Source organism: Lepus europaeus, chromosome 13, assembly GCF_033115175.1.
Source record: "Lepus europaeus isolate LE1 chromosome 13, mLepTim1.pri, whole genome shotgun sequence".
NCBI lineage: Eukaryota > Metazoa > Chordata > Mammalia > Lagomorpha > Leporidae > Lepus > Lepus europaeus.
Window position 1 is genome coordinate 60,997,589 of NC_084839.1, and position 8,664 is coordinate 61,006,252.

An 8,664-nucleotide genomic window follows, 5' to 3' on the forward strand; every position below is an offset into this window, starting at 1 on the left:
GACTCAATTATTTTTTGAACTTTTTTTTTTTCATAATTTGCTCTCTTGTGACTAAAGAAAGGATCTCAACTACCATGAGGTGGGTCAGGACTACAGTAGCCTTTGCTTGCTTTCAAATTAAATGGTAGCAGAAATAATGGTTTCGTTTAAAAAAGCAAAACCAATTATAAATAACATCATCCTAAACCCACAGAAGAGGCCTTGCACATTTTGGTCTTAGGGTTCTCATCCTTGGTTTTTTTCCCATGCCCTCCTATTCCTTAAGACTTTATGTATATGTGGTTGCTAATCTTTAGAAAGCATTTTCAATTGCCATATAATATTCTTCCAAACCCTTTGGGAGTGGGCCATATCATTATTATAACCAATTTCTGTGGTGATAGCAAAATTTTGGCTTGGGCACCAACAGACTAAATGAGGCATGAATCAAGCAGAAGGGACCCCAGGATGCCCTCCCTGTAAAGCAGGAGTTGAGCCCACTGTGAAAACTGGCCCTGCATGTCTGTGAGAGGAGGAAACAGATGGCCCCAAAGCTATGTCTGTGGTCACAAGGTCAACATTTCCACTTCAAGAAAGTAGGACTAGACTGCCTGATTTGCAATCTGAACCTTTTTGCTGCATTGCATTTCTTTTTTCTTTTTAAAGATTTATTTATTTATTTGAAAGACAGAGATACAAAGAAAGAAGGAGAGAGATCTTCCATCCACTGGTTCACTCCCCAAATGGCTGCAACAGCCGGAGCTGTGCTGATCAGGAGCCAGGAGCTTCTTCCGGGTCTCCCACATGGGTGCAGGGGCCATCCATCTTCCTCTACTTTCCCAGGCACACCAGCAGGGAGCTGGATGGGAAGTGGTGCAACCAGGACTTGAACCAGCACACATATGGAATGTTGGCACTGCAGGCAGAGGATTAACCTGCTATGCCACAATGCCAGCCTTCACATTGCATTTCTTATCACCTTAAAATAATGATGGGGGAAGGGGAACTCACTCTGCAGCACAAGCAGGTTAAGCCACTGCCTGCAGCACCAGAATCTTGGTGCTGCTCCTCTTCTGATCCAGCTCTCTGGTAATGGCTTGTTAATCTTCCATTGGATGGCTTGACCTGCCACGCTCCAGTGCCGGCCCCAACATTCAACCTTAATGTATCATTCAGTGCTGGCATTGTGGTGCAGCTGGGTAAGCCTCACCTGTGATGCTGGCAACACACATGAGCACCAGTTCAAGTCCAGGCTGTCCCCTTTTTGTTCTACCTCCATGCTAATGCTCCTGGGAAAGCAGTGGATGATGGCCCAAGTGTCTGGGTCCCTGCCATCCATGTGGGAGACCCAGATAGAGTTCCAGGCTCCTGGCTTTGGCCTGGCTCAGCCTCAGCCATTGCAGGCATTTGGGGAGTGTACCAGCAGATGAAAGATCTCTTTCTCTTTCTCTCCCCCACCTCTGTCTCTATAACTGTGCCTTTCAAATAAATAAGTAAATATTTAATGAAAAATGCCCTTTGGTCCTTAATATATCATTCACAAAAAGTTCTCTATGATACACATGGACATGCCCACTGCCCTTTGGAATGTTGAGAGGGGCATACAAATAAAAGCTTATTGCACAGAATTAAGGCATTCACATTTCATAGTTTACTAATGCTACAGAAAGACTAGATTATTTAAGTCCTTCCCCAAAATTTCATTTTCACTTCCCCCTACCAAGGGTTATCAAAGCAAACACTACAAATAATGCCATGTGCTCGAGTTATTCCTTGGCATAGGTGATTTATGTGGCATGGGACAGTGTCACCTTGAAGCCTTGAGATCATCCCTGGCAGCTCCAGCCTGCCCATTCTTTTCAAATTCAATGCAAGCAACACCAGGCCTTCCAAGTACTAAACATCCTTCCTTAAAATCAGGGGACTGCTAACAGCACTGATAACATCTGCTCATTAGTCTCTTCTGGTAACTTATTAAGGAATTGGAGGGTAACGCTGGCCCTGAAGTTTTGGTCCTGAAGTCCCTTGGTTATTAGCTGCACTGGGTGTTATTGACCAGGCTTTCTGTTGTTACAGCCCGTTGGAGAGTTTTGGCTGTTTTCTTTGCCAGCAAAAGGGTCATGTGTTTTACATGTTATATCAGAATCTGTTTTTGCATACTGGATTTGTATTGGTTTACAATAAAATTGAAATCCTTATAGCTGTCTCAAACCATTTGTGGATAAGCCCAGTTCCTTAAGTATGACAAAGGATCTCATCTTCAAGGTCTTTAAAGTCACCCTATCTACCACATGGCCAAACTGAATAGGAAACAGGGTGTGCAGTGATCTCTTTGAATCTTCTTTTTTAATTATGTCATTCATATTATTGATCTAAGTGTATGATTTGGTCTAGCATTCATATTTGGGTTAAAACATTCAAATGGCCTAGGGCCAATGCCTTCTGACAGTTCTGCAGAATTTGGTTGCCCGCGGTTCCAGATATCCTGGCGGACTGCTTGATGGCCAATCCCACCATTTCAGTCATCCCTAAAATCCTATTGCCAGGTCAGTGTACCCAACAAAGACTCTCTGAATTCACTTGACAGTAAGAAGAAATGGCCTGCTTTGTCCATTCTTTCTCAGACTTGAATTCAGTTAATAAAGAATCACTCAGCTCATTCAGAGTTGAGACTTAATATTTCTTTTCTCACCCAGCAAGGTAGCAGCATCACCCCATTTCTATTTTTGCATGAAACCCTATTAATAGAAATTTGACACTATGTAACATTGATTTGTTCTGTTGGTTATAGGGAAAAAATGAGTGTCTTTCTCTAATAGAGTATGTTGTGTTCAAATGATACTCTATGCTACAGTTAAATGAAAAGCTGGAAAACAGCTGTCTCATGGGGGATGAAAGGCAACCAATATGCAAAGCTTACATATAAAAGAGGGCATTTGTTGTCCAGTTACTGTACACAATGTAGACCCTTTCTACCAAGCACCCCTATATGCAGGTCAGCATTGGTTAGCATGGATGCATGCGTATGTAAGGCAGTTTATGCCCTGTCACTGAGAATGTGAAGAGGAAGTGTAGGGAAGAGGCAGGGGTCAAAGAGTTAGAGAACAGGGGACAGAAGGGATTCCAGCAATGGGCACCACTGCGTGAAGCACCCCTTCAGTTGCTACCTGCAGTATTCCAGGTCACCGTGGAGGGAAGGGATGGGATTCTTTTTATGAGTACAGCATTTCATAAAATGCAGAGGATGCCGAATTATGCATGTATTGTCTTATTTAAGCCCTCTAAACAACCCTAGGAAGGCAGTGTTGCTGTTACTCCTATTTCCAGGTGAGGAAACTGAGGCTTGGAGAGATTACATAACCTTCCTGAGATCACAAAGCTCCCAAGGCCGAGCTGGGTTTAGAACTCCAGAACATTTGACTCTAGGAGTAGGTGTTTGGCACAGCAGTAAGACTACTACTTGGGAGGGCCATATTCCATGTTGGAATGCACAGATTCGGGTCCCATATCCACTCTCCATTTCAGTTTCCTGCTGACGTATACCCTAGGTAGCAACAGTAATGTAGTTGGGTCTCTGCCAGATACATGGGAGACCCAGACTGAGTTGTTAGCTCCTGGCTTTGGTTTGTCCCAGTGCCAACTGTTGCAAGCATTTGGGGAGTGAACCAGTGAACTAGAGTTCTCTCTCTCTCTTTCTCTCTCTCTCTCTCTGTCTCTCTGTTTTTCTATCTGTCTTTCTGTATCTCTGTCCCCCTGCCTTTCAAATAAAATAAATAAACAATTTTTGAAAGGACATGTCACAAAATCTTTGTTCTTTTCTTTCTTTTAAAAAAAGATTTACTTTATTTGAAAGGCAGAGTGACACAGAGAGAGAGGGAGATACAGAGAGAGGTCTTCCATCGTGGGTTCATTCTCTAAATGACCACAATAGCCAGGGCTGGATCAGGCCAAAGCCAGGAGCCAGGAACTCCACCCATGTAGTACGCTAGTAGGAAGATGGATAGGAAGCTGAGCAGCCAGGACTTGAACTGGCTCTCTGAAAAGGGATGCCAGGGTTGCAAGTGGCAGCTTAATCCACCGCACTACAATGCCAGCCCACAAGGTGTCAAGACTGTTCATTGAGGGGAAAAATGACATCTTCAACAAATGGTGCTGAGACAACTGTATACCCACGTGCGGAAGAAAGACATTAACATCTGCCTCATACCATATAGAAAAATTAACTCCAAATGGATCAGAGACCTAAATATAAGCACTAAAAGTATAATACTTTTAGAATAACACATAAGTATAAATGTTTATGGTTGGGTATTAGGCAACAATTTCCGAGATATGACACCAGACACACGAGCAATCAAAGAAAAGGTAGGCAAATTGCACTTCATCAAAATTAACATCTTTGTGTATTAAAGGACATAATCAAGAAAGTGAAAAGGTGACCTACAGATGATAGAAAATATTTGCAATCAGCTATCTGATGGGGATCCATATCTAGGCTATATAAAGAACTCCTTCAACTCAATAACAAAAAGACAAGCCAATCAAACAAGAGCAAACATTCAAGGATTAATAGACATCAGAGGGAAACATCTAATGTCAAAGATTTTGGCCAAAACAAGCAAATGGCAAATAAATACCTAGGAGACAGATAATGCAGGGATAAGGCAATCAGTAATGAAAAATAAGAAGGATCCTACTGCGGGGGCAGGGTGGGGGTAGGGAGGGAAGAGAGGACCAGTATTCAGAAAGTGGTTCTGGAAATTAAAGATAAAAAAGTAAAAGGGAAAGTCCAATAGCACATTTGGAAAATGAAACAAAGTGTCAAAACTGTCATTTGAAGCCAAGTTAGACTTATTTCAAAGTCCTAGAAAATAAGACACTTTGCATTTGTTAACATTATCTAACCAAAATTATGACCTGTCTTTCCTTGTGATGAATTATATTCCCAAGCTTATGAAAAGTGAGCTTGAGTTTGTAATAGTTTTGGAATCTACTGTATCATTAGTAGAACTAGAGGTAACCTAGAGATTTCACATGTTCTGAAAATATAAAAAATAGCAATAAAATTTCTGGTTTTAATCTATGTAGTCATCGCATGCCAATTATGGAATATAATTCATAGAAATCACTACTGCAATATATATATACACACACATATATATAGTTTAAGACTTACCTTATTTTTCTGAAAGGTAGAGTGACAGAAAAAGAAGAGAGGGAGAGTGAGAGAGGGAAAGAGATCCTCCTTTCACTGATCCACTCCCCAAATGGCTACAATGGCTGGGTCTTGTCCAGGTTGAAGCCAGAAGCCAGGAACTCCATCTGGGTCACCCATTGTGTGGCAGGGTCCCAAGCACTTGAATCATCGTCTGCTGCTTTTCCAGGCATATTAGCAGGGAGCTGGATCAGAAGTCGAGCAGTTGAGGCTTGAACTGGCACTCCAATATGGGATGCTGGGATCACAGCTCACAGCTTAACCAGCTGCGCCACAACACAGGTCCCTGTATGCCGTTTTTTTTTTTTTTTTTTTTTAAGATTTTATTTATTTATTTGAAAGGCAGAGCTACAGAGAAGCAGAGGCAGAGAGAGAGAGAGAGAGAGAGAGAGTGAGAGAGCTCTTCTATCCTCTGGTTCACTCCCCAGATGGCCACAGTGGCTGGAGTTGTGCCGATCCAAAGCCAGGAGCTTCTTCCGTGTCTCCCACATGGGTTAAGGGGCCCAAAGGACTTGGGCCATCTTCCACTGCTTTCCCAGGCCATAGCAGAGAGTTGGATTGGAAGTGGAGCAGCTAGGACTCGAACCGACGCCCATATGGCAGCGGCTTTACCCACTACGCCACAGCATTAGCCCCAATATGTGGTTTTGTTGTTGCTCGTCTACTTGCTTCGTATTGGAGAATCTCATTGTGGGAAAAATTTGAGAAAATTATGTTGTTGTTGTTTTTTTTTTTTTGACAGGCAGAATGGACAGTGAGAGAGAGAGACAGAGAGAAAGGTCTTCCTTTGCCGTTGGTTCACCCTCCAATGGCCGCCGCGGCCGGCACAATGCGGCCGGCGCACCACGCTGATCCGATGGCAGGAGCCAGGTGCTTCTCCTGGTCTCCCATGGGGTGCAGGGCCCAAGCACTTGGGCCATCCTCCACTGTACTCCCGGGCCATAGCAGAGAGCTTGGACTGGAAGAGGAGCAACTGGGACTAGAACCCAGGAGTGCGGGGCCGCAGGCAGAGGATTAGCCTAGTGAGCTGCGGCGCTGGCCTAGAAAATTATGTTTTAGAACTATAGAATTTTAGGCATCGCCATTTGGCCTAGTGGTCACTATGGCAGTTGGGACGCTTGCCCCAGTATTGAAGTACCTTGGTTCAAGTCCTGGCACTGCTGTTGATTCCAGCTTCCTGCTAATGTGCAGCCTAGGAGGAAGCAGGTAATGACTCAAGCAGTTGGGTCCCTGCCACCCACGCAAGAGATGCCAGTTGAGTTCCCAGCCCCAGCTGTTGCAGGTAGAGTGGGAGAAAGGCCAGCAGATGGGAGCTCTCTGTCTCTCGAATAATTTTTTTTTAAAATTTAGAATTATGAGCTTTTGGAGCTGGAAGGAACCCTAATGTCATTTAGCCTTGCTTTTCAACTAAATATGTGAAAAGCTGAGCTAAATAAGGGCTAGAATTCAAGTATGCTAGCACCAAGTTCACTGCCATTTCCATTCCATAGAACTATCAGAAGGAGAAACAGCAATAGCACCAGTGCTCACATGTAATTGCTTTAAATTCAGGAAACAGTAACTGAGTCATCAGCTGCAACCAGGGAACAGAATGGGAATAAGGACAAAAACACATGACTTTTCCTCCTAACTGTGGTGCTAATGGAAAAGAAAGGTGAAATCTCTCTACTTCATCTTTGCTAATAATCAGCAAGCATTTCTTGGATAGTCACAGAATGCATAATTAAATAAAAATTAAATAAAGCAGCTGGACTACAGAGAAAGCACAAATAGAATCACTGTGTATAAGCCATGAAATACTATTTGGCACAACTTTCCTGAATTTCAATGAGTAACTAACTTAGGAATGTTATATATGAAATTGAGTTCCTCTCACAATTAAATCAATTAAACATGGTCTTTATTGGGTGGTATCATTTTATTATCATTTTAAAAGATTTATTTGTTTATTTGAAAGGCAGAGTTACAGACAGAGAAGGAGAGATCCATCCATTGGCTAGTTCACTCCCCAAATGGCCACAATGCCAAGACCAGGCCTGGGCCAGGCTGAAGCCAGGAGCCTGAAACTTGATGTAGGTCTTCCCCATGGGTGGCAGGGGCACAGGCCCTTGGGCCATCCTCCATTGCTTTCCCAGGTATTTTGGCAGGGAGCTGGATGGGAAGTAGAGCAACCTACTCAAACAAGCATCAATATGGAATGCCAGGGTTGCAGGTGACAGCCACACCTGCTGCATCACAGCACCAGCCCTGGTATTATTTTATTATAATGAGTGAGCTGTGAGAAGTCATAGAGGTTGGAGATGAAGTAGAGCTGTGTAGGGACTATTAACAATAAAAGGCAAGGGGCTGGCATTGTGGCACAGTAGGATAAACTTCCACCTGCAATGCCGCATCCCTTATCTGAGCACCAGTTCAAGTCCTGACTGCTCCACTTCTGATCCAGCTCCCTGCTAATGCACCTGGGAAAGCAACGGAATGTGTCTCAAATACTTGGACTCTTGCTACTCATGTGGGAAGCCAGGATAAAGTTTGGTTTAGAACCAGCTGTTACGGGCATTTGGGGAGTGAACCAGTGGATGAAAGATCTCTTTCTCTGTCTCTGTCTGTCTCTCTCTCTCTCTCTGCCTTTCAAATAAATAAAATAAATCCATTTTTAAGAAAAAAGTCAAGGGGCTGGCGCCGCGGCTCACTAGGCTAATCCTCCACCTTGAGGCGCCGGCACACCAGGTTCTAGTCCCATTCGGGGCGCTGGATTCTGTCCCAGTTGCCCCTCTTCCAGGCCAGCTCTCTGCTGTGGCCAGGGAGTGCAGTGGAGGATGGCCCAAGTGCTTGGGCCCTGCACCCCATGGGAGACCAGGAGAAGCACCTGGCTCTTGCCATCGGATCAGCCTGGTGCGCTGGCCGCATCGTGCCGGCCGCGGCGGCCATTGGAGGGTGAACCAACGGCAAAAGGAAGACCTTTCTCTCTGTCTCTCTCTCTCTCACTGTCCACTCTGCCTGTCAAAAAATAAAAAATTAAATTAAGTTAAGTTAAAAAGTCAAGGGGCTGGTGCTGTGGTGTAATAGGTTAAGCCTCCACCTGTGGTGCCAGCATCCCATATGGGTGCTGGTTCAAGTCCCAGCTACTCCACTTCCGATCCAACTCCCTGCTGATGGCCTGGGAAAGCAGCAGAAGGTGATCCAAGTACTTGGACCCCTTCACTCACATGGGAGACTTTGAAAAAGCTCCTGGCTCTTAGTTTTGGATTGGCCCAGCTCCAGTTGTTGCAGTCATATAGGGAGTGAATCAGCTAATGGAAGATTCTCTTTCTCTCTGTAACTCTGCCTCTCAAACAAATAAATAAATCTTTAAAAAAGAAAAAAAGAAACAAGCCAAAAGTATTTTGTCTTTTTTTTTTTTTTTTAGATTATTTATTTGAAAGACACCTGTAAGGGTGGCAGGGGCCCAAGCACTTGGGCCATCATTTGCT

The 8,664-nt window shown here is 44.0% G+C and overlaps 1 pseudogene; it reads right to left on the reverse strand.

Annotated features, from left to right (window-relative positions):
- Positions 1–1,745: 1,745 nt before the first annotated feature.
- On the reverse strand, positions 1,746–2,380 carry LOC133772178 (U2 small nuclear ribonucleoprotein B''-like; annotated as a pseudogene).
- Between the last annotated feature and the right edge of the window lie 6,284 nt (positions 2,381–8,664).